This window comes from Protopterus annectens, chromosome 2.part1 (assembly GCF_019279795.1).
Source record: "Protopterus annectens isolate FY-2018-M chromosome 2.part1, PAN1.0, whole genome shotgun sequence".
Taxonomy (NCBI): Eukaryota; Metazoa; Chordata; order Ceratodontiformes; family Protopteridae; genus Protopterus; species Protopterus annectens.
Genome location: NC_056729.1, coordinates 1,253,953,880 through 1,253,968,015, shown reverse-complemented (window position 1 = coordinate 1,253,968,015; position 14,136 = coordinate 1,253,953,880). Strand labels below are relative to the sequence as shown.

The window sequence follows — 14,136 nt, the reverse complement described above, 5'->3', positions numbered from 1 at the left end:
AAAGTGCATGTCTGAATAAACCTGTTTTAAGCCGTGGTGGTCATCTGGATTTTTTTGCTTCATTGACTTTTCGTTTCTGGATGATCTTTGGACTGTTGCTGGTAATTTGTGTTTGTACCATTATCTAAAATATTAGAGAAGTGTATACATACCCAACTATTAAAATACCTCACAGACAATGATTTCTTAGCCCAAACCCAACATGGTTTCCACCCTGCACAAGTACTATTACAGCTTAATTTTATTTCACTAATACTCTGAACAAAGCTTTGAACTCTTGTCTACTGACATCAGTAGTTTTATTAGACCTATCCAAAGCTTTCAACACTGTATCACATACCTAACAAATCCACCAATTAGAAACATTAGGATGTACGGAACATACCATTACCTGGTTTACTAGCTACCTGAATGATAGACAACAATCTGTCAGATAGCAAAACAATCAATCTGGTTATCTGTTTAGTAAAGAAGGCATTCCCCAGGGCTCCATTCTTGGACTGTTACTTTTTAATGTATTTATAAATAATCTCCATACTGTCTCCCTATATAGTTCTCTCATCCAGTATGCTGATGATGCTACTGTTATATTCTTGGCCAGCAACTTCCCATATCTCCTCAAAATAACACAAAACACATTCTCAGACATAGAAACATGGTTAAACAAAGTTTAACTACTATTAAATCCCAGAATTTCCAGACTACTAATATTCTCATCCAAACCACCTCCACAGGACTTCAAAATCTACTCCCTAAATAATACTGAAACTGAAGAAGTGAAAACAGACAAACTTCTGGGCATAACTACAGATGATAAACTATCATTAGAACAACACATCTTAACACAATCAAAAAAAAAACGCATTCAAAACTAGGTAAATTATATAGACAAACTGTACATGGATAAACCCAGAAAAATAAAACTGGAAAATTCCCTCCTACTTCCCCTCACTCCTCTATGGTTCTCCCATCTATACCAACATTCACACATTCTTAAGCAATAAACTACAATCATGCTATTACAAAACTGCAAAATTTGCCTCTGGACCGCAAAACCGCACTCACACATTGAGGCACCAATATCCTGGACCTGGTCATTACCAACATGGGAAATCTATGCTCCACACCAGTGGTCACCCCTCGTTGGTTAGGTCTGACCATAAGCTAATCACCTTTGACATCCACATCCCACCTCCACCCCTCAGTAAGGAAACATCCGTAAAAAACTTCTCCAAAGCCAACTTCATGCTACTCAAGTCAGAAGTGACAAACTTCATGGCACTCATGCAGATGTGAACTGAAAGTTCGACTGCCAAATCTTACACTAAAGCACTGTACGAGTACATCCACTCATGCATGAATCGTGCCATCCCAAATAGAACCAAGATGCTCTCGTCCAAAAAAAGGAAGCCAATCTGGTGGTCCCCTGTCATAAACAAACTATATAACAGAAGGAAGAAACTATTGCAGAAAAGAGAAAAATCCCAGGATGCAAAAAACTCCCTTACCAGCCTCAGTAAGAAGGTAAGATCCCTCATAAAATCCTCCAAAGCTAGTTATCAAAATAAAATTGCCAAAGATTCCAAAGACAACCACAAGGCATTCTATAGCTATGTCAAGACTCTAAATGGCAATGCTCAGATCTGATCTGAGCTACAACAGAATGGCATTAAATATACTGATCCCAAAGACATTGCCAATATCCTGGCAGAATGATTCAGTGCCAACTTAACCCCCTCTCACCCCCTAAAGTAGCCATCTCAATACAGAATAATTGCCAATTTCTGGCAATCATGGCCACACAGGTAAAAAACACACTCTCCAAAGCTAAGACTACAGCATCCATGGGACCAGACGACATCCCGGACTGTGCATTACATGAACTACAAAACGAACTGGCACCTCACCTAAGTGTCATGTTTAATCATAGCCTCACCTCAGGCTTTGTGCCCACTGAATGGCGCACATCTACAGTTATCCTACTCCACAAGGGCGGATCCACCTTGGATCCTGGGAACTACCGTCCCATCAGTCTGACGATCCTGATCTGCAAGGCCATGGAATGTATTATCATTGAACTTATAAACAAAGACATTGGCAAACTTCAAACACTGGACCCCACCCAGTTTCGGTTTGTGAAGGACTGATTGTCTCTCCTGAACCTGACTGACTTCTTAGAATCAGTCTCCAGAGCTGTGGATGAGGGTAAGGCAGTCCACACAGCCTATCTGGACCTCGCCAAGGCCTTCAACACCATCCCCCACTTTGGAATCATATATAAAATTACTAAGCTGGTGTTAGAAAAATATGTACTTAAACATATATGAAGTGCTAGTTTAAAAGCAAATAGTATGTAATGCATTTTATTCTATTTTACAATATGGCAGTAAGAATGATCTTACATGTAATTGCTTGAAGCTTTGGAGCTGCAGTGTGATTGAACTCTGACCCTGGCAGTAGCCAGCTCAGCAAGCTTATGTTTTTCACTAATGATTATCTGCTGGGTCAGGAAAATGAATGTTTTCTTCCTTCCTCTGAGATAGTTGGCCTTGTGAATATTATCAGCACAGCTGCTAGAAGTTAATGTTGCGAGAAGAACAAAGAAGCATATTAAGAACTGAACTGACTATTGTATTCGAGCAAGACTGAAACCTTGAAAGAATAACATTTACAGAAAAACATTATAACTGACCGGGTGCTTTGCAAGGCTGTATTATTCTCATGGGAAAACTTTTAAAAAGTATAACCTCAGCACTTTCTTATGAATAGAATATTGTGGACTATAGTGATGTAGGTGCCCTGTGACTGACCACGTCGGTAAGGTGGGCACAGCTTGAATGTATAGTGTATATAACGAGACATACTTCCTGTATCATGTTAGACAGAATTCTGTACTTGTACTGTATGGTTTTCTGCCTCCTGGTGTACACTAGTAAAGTTTCTTGTATCTGAATCTCCTGTGTTGGTGACTGTCATTTTAGAAAGCCTAATGATTTTACAGTCTGATTCTTTGATAATTTATTTGACAGTTTGGTCCTTTCGTGACGGAATTCCCTTGGTAAGCTACAGGTCAGAGTGTATGGTTGGTAATAAATCTGCGCAGGAGAAGTTGCCAAAATGGTTCTTCTTGAGTGAAAAGACCTCCGACTGCATTGTTGTGTGTAAATAGGCTGTCCACTTTCTGATCTGTGGCCGAAGAGCGGAATTTGAACACTTTCATCACCAGGAGACTCAGGTAGGAAGAATTTCCCTCTTTACTTTTGTTTTAGATCAGGTACCAGGTTACAGTATATTGTTACTAAGATTTGTTTTAGCAGATCAGGAACGAATTGCAGTACTGTATATTTGGTCATAGATCAGGAAAACAGAATAAAGTAGACAGTCATTCTAGACAGGACTGAACAGAGGGAAGAAGATACCACGTGGTAAGAAAAGGGTTACGTAACAGTCTTTTTTTAAGAAATGGGAAATCAGTGCACTAAAACCTTGCAAGATCCGCCCCTAACCAAAGAGACAAAATACATGCAATTACAGCATGCTGATATGTTAGGTATTATACAAAATGTGTTAACAAATATGAATTTGATGGTAAACTAGATAAACTTACACTAGTTAAACTCCTTAAACAGCTTAAATCTGATGCAGGAGGTCAGGCAAAAAAGCAGCACCAACTAGGCATACCTCAAGCACACAGGTGGATTGAGGAAGCAAATCGTAGAAAAACAGAAGCTTAAAAATTCAAAAACATTTTTAGACAACAGAGTGAAAGGTCTGACAGACAGAATCTCTGAGAAATAAAAACTTAGAGCAGACTGGACTTGCATTAATCAATGCATACAACAGGAAAATGAGACAATAGATGGATATTTTGCTAGATTATTAGAATGCTTTAAACAACAATTAAAAAAATGCATTTTTAAAAGGTTGCATTGCCCCTATCAGTAGCTTTATTACAAGGCATATGATAGATCACCGAACAAGCAGGCTACAAGCCTTACTTGAGTATGCTAGACATGCTGAAAGACACTTTAATAGTAAAAAGAAAAAAAAGGCACAAGTCTTCACTGCTGAAGACGGAGCTGAAGTATTTGTATTACAGTCAGGTAAAAAGGGCATCTAGCTAGGGACTGTAAACAAAATAAGAAAGCAATGACAGAAGATAAAGGAGATGAGGACTGACTATATGATAGTGATAACAATCAAAAATCATCAGGAAAGGTTAATAAACAAAAAGAAAATGTAAATGTAGTCGAGGGAATAGAGGAAGTACAAACAGATGTAAAGGATGAAAAAAGTGAAGTTTTAGACTTAGCATTGTTGAGCTTGGAGCTCTATTTAGCAGACACAAAACCAGAAGTTACACTTCTAGTGGAAGGAAGGGAAGTGAAATTCTTGTGTGATTCAGGAGCGTCACGAACTTTGATACACCCTTCAAAGTTGCCAGAACACTCTGAATCACCTGACTATATTAGTAAAAGCAGCAAATGGGCAGCTATATAGGGAACCACTTTCCCATGATATAGCAATAACTGATCCTGTTTCAGGTATGACCCAAAAAAGTAAACATTGCACCCTGGCTTACAAAGGAAACCAAATCTAAAATTAAAAATAGAAACAAATCCTGGGAAACCTGGCGTGCAACTAAATTATCCCGAGACTGCATCATATTTCAGCAAAAAAGAAATGACACAAAAAAAAGCAATACTAGCTGACAAAAAAAGTTACTACTGCCAACTACAAAACAAACACCAAAACAACCCGCAAAAATTTTGGGCAGGTCTTAACAACCTCTTACGCCCAGGCAAGTCTTCAACTCCCACCCCAGAAACGGTATCAGATAAAACTCCATTAGAAGTAGCTAACACCTTTAACTCATTCTTCACGAGTACTATACAAACCTTAGCTAACCAACTATCTGCTAAATACAGTCCTGTGACAGAGGATATTCCAGAAACTAGACCCACTTTCACTCTACAACCTGTCCCAACAACTAGCATAAGATCCTTATTACAAAAACTTAAACCTACTACCCCCTCCGCTGACCTTCTCCCAGCTGAATACTTACAGAAAGCCGCAAATGTAATAGCCTACCCCATATCAATACTTATAAATCGTACCATCCTGGAATCTTCCATCCCGATAATTTGGAAAACATCCCATGTTATACCTCTTCATAAAGGTGGCTCTTCCACTGAACTGTCCAACTATAGACCAATAGCCATAATGTCCCCTCTTGCCAGAATCATGGAAAAATGTATACATAAACAACTACTTTACTATCTAACCCAGAACAAACTACTGACAAACTCACAACACGGATTTTGACCCAACCACAGCACAACTACTGCACTACTCTCTTTTACTGATACTATAAATTGCAACTGTAATAACAAAATAATATAATCTGCTCTCTTTCTGGATCTTTCAAAGGCCTTTGACATGGTTAACCACCAACTACTTCATAATACTCTAAAAACTTTACAGCTTGACAAGCTAACTTTAGACTGGTTTCAAGCTTACCTCTCTGATAGGAAACAAGCAATACTCTGGCAAAATCAACTTTCCAGTCTCCTACCAAATACCATAGGTGTGCCACAAGGATCCATACTGGGTCCACTTCTCTTCTCAATCTTTATTAACGACCTACACAAAGCCATCCCTAACGCAACCTGTATACAATATGCTGATGATTCGACCTTAGTCTGTTCGGACACCTCTTTAGACAATCTATTAGCTAAAACTCAATCCTGCTTTACAGCTGTTGAAAACTGGCTAACAGGAAGACAGCTACTTCTTAATCCCAAAAAAACCAAACTGCTTCTTTTCACCCTACCCAGAAACTGCCCTTCATAGACTTTAGTATACACTCAAATAATGGCACAATTATAACACCTGACCCCCATACTAAACTACTAGGAGTTACCATAGACAATAAACTTAAATATGACATACATATTAATCTTACTATCAAAACTGTCAACAGGAAACTAGGATCATTATATAGAATCAAAGCCTTTCTAACACCTATGGCAAAACAACTATTGCCCGTACTCCACTTATTATCCACACTTCTATATGCATCCCCAATGTTCACTAAGCTGAATAAAACTGAGCTAAATAAACTCTCATGTTCATATAATCACATTGCCAGATTTGCAAATGGTTCACCATATAGAACACACCACTGTAATAACCTAAAAGACCTTGGATGGATAGAACTCCCTAACCTCCTTCAGTTGTCTCAACTTACTGAGGCATATAAAATACTTACCCATCCTGAGAAAACCCCTGCTCTAAAGAGCCTAGTCATTCCTTATACTAACCTAAATAGCCTACGCTCCTCAAACAGAATACTTATTCAAAACGTTAAATCCAACAATGCAAGTGGAGATGCTCTATTTGCTAACACTACTGCTAATATATGGAACTCCCTTCCCACCAGTATTACCACAAATACCTCTCTATCATACTTTAAAAAGTCTATTCCAATATTTCAAGTCCCACTGGTTATGCCAATGCTCACACCCTGACTAACTGCCTTGAGTTAACTCACTTCTCTCACCTCTCTTCTCTCAAAAGAATCCCATGGAATCTACCATGTCAGCTTCTTTTCTTTTCCCTTTTTCCCTTGTATTTCTCTTCCTCTGAACCTCCTTAGTCTTGTATTATCTTTTATGCATGACTAAGTGTTTTTCTTCAATTCATATATCTGTTCTGCGTCTAATTACCCTCTTTTTATCAACTACTTATGTATGTAACTATTAACGCCTGTATCTCTGGCTTCTTCTTTTTTATAAATTCTATAATTGTTGTTTAATTTAATTTAACATCAGTTTTTTCTATGTAACAATGTACCAACTGTTAAATGTGGAGCTTTTCTCCCCGGGCCTCCGCTGAAAATGGACATGTATCCAGTCGGATTTTCCCGGTCAACAAATGTAAAATAAAATAAAATAAATAAATAAATAAATAAAATTGTAGTTTCTGCAAAATGTCCAGTAAACTTACTGGGGAGAGACCTTATGCAGATTTTTGGCATAGCAGTAGTTCCTACCATGCAGGGTATGGAGGCACAAAGACAAATGGATGCTTTTGTGGTGCGATCGGAGGGCAAAGCCTATTATTGGTACAGCCAGGACCCAGTTACGACTGGTCCAGGGGCAGTAACCGAAGAACTGATGAATGTAGCCATCAGTAAGGTACCCTCCCTTGACACTGATCAGCAGCATTTGTTACATTGTACTCTATACTACTGTAGCACACTGGGACCTGATTAGGAATATGAGCAAGAATTGTTCAAAAATCCTGCTAACAGATGAATATTATGAACTTTATATTGGGATACTGAGGGAAACAGTGTAGTAAGCTGTTCATTACCTCAGGAATTCATGAAATTGTATAAGTTCAATAGACTGCCACATGTCAGCTTGACAAAAAAAACAAAAGTATTAAATGGGCAGACTTAGGAAAAAAAGTAACAAGATGGGAGAAACAGACTGATTTAGAACTGTCAGGACAAGGAATATAAAAACAAAAACTGAATTGGTTGACACAGACACATACAGCTGTACACTTGCAATCTAGTGAGGACAGCTGATTAGCATTTTTATTAAAAGAAAAAGAAAAGGCTTTGTGTAAAATTCCAACAACTCTGTGGTCAACAGGCAAGTCAGATGTAGGGCTTATTCAAACAGCAGGACCAGTTACAATTACCCCAAAGTCAGCTTTTAGACCACAGAAAAGACAATACCCTTTGAGAAAGGATGCAGAAGTAGGAATTAAGCCTATAATAGCAGCATTACTCAAAGAAGGAGTACTGGTAGAATCTCCTGATTCACCATGTAATACACCCCTATTTCCTGTTAAAAAAGCAAACGGGGAATGGCGGATGGTACAAGATTTACAAGCTGTAAATAATGCAGTAATACCTAGAGCACCTACGGTGCCAGACCCACATACTTTGTTGAATGATTTGAAACCGCAACAGAAGTATTTCTCTGTGGTAAATATTAGCAATGCTTTCTTTTCAATACCTATACATCCTGATAGTCAATATTGGTTTGCATTTACATTTCAGGGTAAAAGGTATACATATACTCGACTACCACAGGGATATTGTGAGAGCCCAACAATATTTGCACAAAAAATGGCTAGCAACCTGGCAGGGTTTACCCCACCGGGAGGTAGTCAAATTCTACTTTATGTAGATGACATCTTGCTAGCAGCCACCACCCAGCAGCAGTGCAGGGCGGATACTGTAGCATTATTAAAATTTTTAGCAATACAAGGACACAAAATAAACAAAAGTAAGTTACAACTTTGGAGAAAACAAGTTAGATACTTGGGATATGTGACATCCAATGAAGGTAGAATACTAGATGAAGAAAAAAAAACAGCAATTTTGCAAGCACCCAAACCAACAACTAAGAAAGAAATAATGTCTTTCTTAGGTACAACTAATTTTTGTTGGAGCTGGGTACCAAATTATGCTTTGGAATCTGCTCCACTGACTGATTTGATATATAAGACACCAATGGCAGTACAAGATATTTTACAATGGACAACAAAAGCAGAAATGGCTTTCTGCAGGTTGAAGCAGTTGATAGCTTCTTCATTAGTTTTAGGACTTCCAAATTATCACAAACGGTTCTTTCAGACCGTAGATTGTAAGCAAGGGTACATGACATCAGTATTGACGCAACAACATGGGGATAAGCAATGCCCCATAGCTTACTATTCATCACAGTTAAACCCAGTGGTGCAATCTTTGCCTCACTGTGTACAAGCAGTAGTTGCAGCAGCAATGGCAGTGCAGGCTTCGGCCTCAGTGGTGTTATTCCACCCTCTCACATTGAGAGTGCCTCATGCAGTTGCAATAATTTTACTGCAAGAGAAAATGGCATACCTTTCTCCTGCTAGACATCTTTCATGTATAACTATACTGCTGAACCAACCTCATATGACAATTAAACGATGTATGACATTACTTCCAACTCCTGCAGTGGGCACACCACACAGCTGCCTGCAGGAAATTGAACAGTTAGCTTTACCTAGACAAGATCTTACAGATATGCCCTTGGATAATGCTGAGGTGACATATTACGTGGATGGCTCATGCAGAAGGGGTCCTACAGGAAAGAATCTGGTGGGGTATGCAGTAGTTACAGACACTAAAATTTTGAAAGCTCAATCCTTACCACACAACTTATCTGCACAAGCAGCAGAGTTGATAGCTTTGACGAGAGCATGTACTTTAGCAAAAAACAAGTGTGTAAACATATATACTGACAGTCAGTATGCTTTTTCTACAGTACATGTATTTGCACAACAATAAAAAAATAGAGGAATGATTACATCCAGTAAAAAACCTATTAATCATGCGCAATTTATTTTGGAGCTATTAGAATCTATTCAGTTACCTACCAAAGTAGCTATTTGTAAATGTGTAGCTCATACAAAACAACAGGATAAGATTTCAAAAGGTAATGCACGAGCTGATGCAGCTGCAAAGCAAGCAGCCTCAGACTCAGAAACTTTATTTTTAAATGAGGAATTACAACCCTCTGAGATTTTAGATTTAGACATGTTAAAAACAATGCAGATGCTTACTACAAAAGCAGAAAAACAAAAATGGGTAAAACGAGGTGCAATTTTTGAGAATGGACTGTACATTTCCAAAGAAAGAAAACCGATATTGCCGTCTAATTTATTTAGATATGCAGCTTTGTTGAGCCATGGGCAGTGCCATGTCTCAACAGGGGGGATGGTACAGTTAGTAAATTGAATATTCCAAACATATGGATACATAAATTATACAGAAAAATTTTGTGCAGCTTGTCATACTTGTAACAAGCACCATGCACAAGGAGCATTTAAAACCAAGCAAGGAAGTTTTCCTATACCACCTATACCATTTCCTATACCATTCCACACTATTTGTATGGATTTCTTAGAATTAAATAAATGTAAAGGGTTTGACTCCCTCTAAAATGTTTTTTTGGGAGAGCATATTATGTGTCTCAGTGGAAAGCTCTTATGCCTGCAGAGCAGGAGGCTGACAGTTCATTAGCTAATTATATAAAGAAACTGTTAATGAATAAATCTGTTTTGCAGTTTAACTCTTTTTCAGATGAAAGACAGAACAAACCGGTAGAAGCAGTTTTGGAACCATGTACCTGGATCTGGTTGAAGGTGACGAAAAGGGTGAGTCCAAAGTGGGAAGGTCCGTACCAGGTCCTGTTGGCAATGCCTACTGCAGTCAGAGTAGCTGAGAGGACGTCCTGGGTTCATTTGACGCATTGTAAACCGGTAAAAGAACTTTCAACTTGATAAGAACTTTGTGACTGATACACAAGGGCAAAATGGCCAAAAGTAAAGCAAACAGAAAAGCAGAGCAACCCCAGAACTACTGCATAATTATTTTGTTAGCTGTGCATTTGTTGACTATAAGTGTGACAATTTTTCTCTTATTGTGGTTTTTTCCTGCACTCAACCACACGAGTGAAAGTGAGAAGATGTGATAAACTGTCTATAGACTGGCATCCAAATTTTAACACATACCTGGCCATGAAACGTGTGTATGCAGAGACTATGAACATTTCAAATTGCTGGGTTTGTACAGCTATACCAACAGCATATGGAGGACTGTTAATGTCCGCTGTCCCTCTGGGGATAAATGAGACTTGGAAAAATTTGCTTTTTAATACAGGAACTGTAAGATCACAGGACAAAATAGCTTTATTTTTACCTGTCACACAAAAAGGAGTTGTATGTTTCTACAAAAATGATACCCTCCAGGTGGGCTGAAGTAATTGTAATATAACAATGTCTTATAAATGTTACATTAAAGTCAGAAGTGGGGGTACTGTTTGTAATACTAACTATGATTCATATCTGAGTTCAATGAAAACTACATTAAATGCAGTACGTGACAATCCAGTCTTAACTAAACAATTGTCTATTAAAGATAGGAAAATGTTTCATGCAGGGATAACACGTATTAGTACCAAAGTAATGATTCTATTTGTGGGAAAAAGGCATATAAATGGTTACCTGAGAATTGGTCCGGCAGTTGTTTTTTGGGTTATCTGGTTCCAGCTATAAAACATACTGCAGAATTACCTTTGGGTAAGATACAAAATGTAAGGGAAACAGCTCTAAAATCTGAAGGTCCAGTTAAGAAACCTGTGAATCCAGTTGGGAAGATCGAAGCTGGTTGGAGAGACCATAATTCAGTAAAAGACAAAAGTGAATTGACTCATATGGACTTGGGTAACAGTGTTATATCCTGGGCAGGAATACTACCAGCCTATGGAGCAGTCAAATCGATCTGGGAGCTGAGGAAGCTGTCGAGACTTCTCGAAGTAATGAGTAATGCAACTTTTTCCGCCCTAAAATTGGTGACTGATGAACTGAATGCAATGAGAACTGTTGTGCTACAAAATCGAATGGCTCTTTACTTCACCCTAGCAGCACGAGGTGGTACACGAAGAAGAATGCTGTGCTTTTATCCCTGAGAATCGTCACGAGACAAATAATCACCTAGAGGTAATTCAGCAAGTATCAGCAATGACTAAACCAGGCCCAAACCCACTGACGGACTTTTTCCAGAATCTGTTTGGGGGGTGGGGTTCCATCCTAATGAACATTTTAATTGCTATTTGTGTGGGTATACTCCTAATAGGAGCATGTGCTTGCTGTGGAATTCCCTGCATGAAAAGATTAATCAAAGATTTTGTTGATATATCTGTTACTGAAACTTTTTACCAAGATGTTGAAATTGAAAGATTGATTTCAGATGATGCTTTTTCTGAAGTATAGATTAAATGACTTGCCTAGTTAAAAGTCCTTAAAAGGAGAAGGCTAGGGAACGATATGATATTGTTTATGTTTCTGAATAGAATAAAAAGTATTAAAAGGAGGGAGAATGTTAGAAAAATATGTACTTAAACATATATGAAGTGCTAGTTTAAAAGCAAATAGTATGTAATGCATTTTATTCTATTTTACAATATGGCAGTAAGAATGATCTTACATGTAATTGCTTGAAGCTTTGGAGCTGCAGTGTGATTGAACTCTGACCCTGGCAGTAGCCAGCTCAGCAAGCTTATGTTTTTCACTAATGATTATCTGCTGGGTCAGGAAAATGAATGTTTTCTTCCTTCCTCTGAGATAGTTGGCCTTGTGAATATTATCAGCACAGCTGCTAGAAGTTAATGTTGCGAGAAGAACAAAGAAGCATATTAAGAACTGAACTGACTATTGTATTCAAGCAGGACTGAAACCTTGAAAGAATAACATTTACAGAAAGACATTATAACTGACCGGGTGCTTTGCAAGGCTGTATTATTCTCATGGGAAAACTTTTAAAAAGTATAACCTCAGCACTTTCTTATGAATAGAATATTGTGAACTATAGTGATGTAGGTGCCCTGTGACTGACCACGTCAGTAAGGTGGGCACAGCTTGAATGTATAGTGTATATAACGAGACATACTTCCTGTATCATGTTAGACAGAATTCTATACTTGTACTGTATGGTTTTCTGCCTCCTGGTGTACACTAGTAAAGTTTCTTGTATCCGAATCTCCTGTGTTGGTGACTGTCATTTTAAAAAGCCTAATGATTTTACAGTCTGATTCTTTGATAATTTATTTGACAGCTGGGCATAAATCCCAATGTCACTCGTTGGGAACTAGCTTACTGATAGAACCCACACTGTAAATGTAGCCAACACCAAATCCAGTTCCAGACAAGTGACAAGTGGAGTACCTCAGAGTTCAGTCCTGGGACTGCTCTTGTTTTGCATTACTTCTCTGAAGTACAGGCCAACACTGAGGGACTCTGGCTAACAAAGTTCGCAGATGACTGCAAACTGGAAGCCATTATTGAATCCCCAAATGATGTGGATATTCTACAAAAGGGCCTCACAGAAACAGGTGCTTGGTGCCAGAGCCATGAGCTCAAGCTCAATGCCAAGAAATGTATAGTTATCCCCTTTGGGAAAAAACATGTACCCATGAATTACCACATAGGTGGCAGTACACTAAACACTGAAAGTGTCATAAGAGACTTAGGAACACAGGTGGACAGTGGTCTCACCTTCGATAACCACATCACCACAACAGTCAGGAAATCCTTCTATGTGGCACACCTCATCACTAAGGGCTTTTCATCCAGAAAAAAGGAAGTTATTGTCCCACTGTACTCATCCCTCATTAGACCCATCATAGAGTACAATGCCCCATTTGGTATGTACCTCACAAGACATTTGCAATAACTGGAAAGGCCACAGAAGCACCTCACTAAAAGAATACCATGGCCTAAAGCAGATGCCCTATGCTGACTGACTAAAAAACCTCCAGCTATACTCTGTCGCATATTGTCTATTCAGAAGCAATCTCTGCTTAACATACAAGGCCATGTCAAACCCAGAGCTGTTGGACATGCTACACTTAAAGAAATCCCAGTCCATCAGAGCCACACAGTCCAGGGACCTAAACCTTGTCATCACAATGAACAAAACATGCTGGAGGGATAGGTTGCTGACCCAGAGACTCTCCATACTCTGGAATAGACTGCCCATACATGTCAAGCAGAGTGCCTCCTTGGCCCTCTTCAAAAAGAACCTTGATGACTGGATGGCAGAAAGGAAATTCATCCCAGGGATCATGTCAGTCGCCCTGCTAGACAGGGATCCAGGGAAATAAATACTGTAGGAAGAAATAGCCAGGAAAGTGTTATGGCTAGGCTTGTATAGGCCCTTATACTCTTACTCCACAGCAAAGCTATGGAATGCCCTACCCCCCTCCATAACACAAACTGAGTCTATGAAAACCTTCAAAATCACCCTAAAAGTCACTTTCTTAATAATCACATCTGTCCTTGTGATCAGAACTTCATACTACCATAAACCAGCATCAATGAGTTTAATGACTAGAATACCCCTTTTCCAGATCTACTGAAATATTAGTAAACCAACTGTACTTCTTTATCTTTATTTCAAAGTATATTAATCAATATTTCTTCCTTAAGAAACTTTCACAAGGCAAAATATATAGTCTCCTTTATATTGTACATAGTATACTGTGAATCATGATTGTTTACATTGAATGTCCACAACAAGTTATCCATTTA

The 14,136-nt window shown here is 38.6% G+C and overlaps 1 protein-coding gene across 1 annotated transcript in view; it reads right to left on the bottom strand.

Annotated features, from left to right (window-relative positions):
• Nucleotides 1–14,136, bottom strand: part of BLK (BLK proto-oncogene, Src family tyrosine kinase) — a 961,491-nt gene that overhangs the window by 339,792 nt on the left and 607,563 nt on the right. The gene's annotated exons all lie outside the window — the stretch shown is intronic.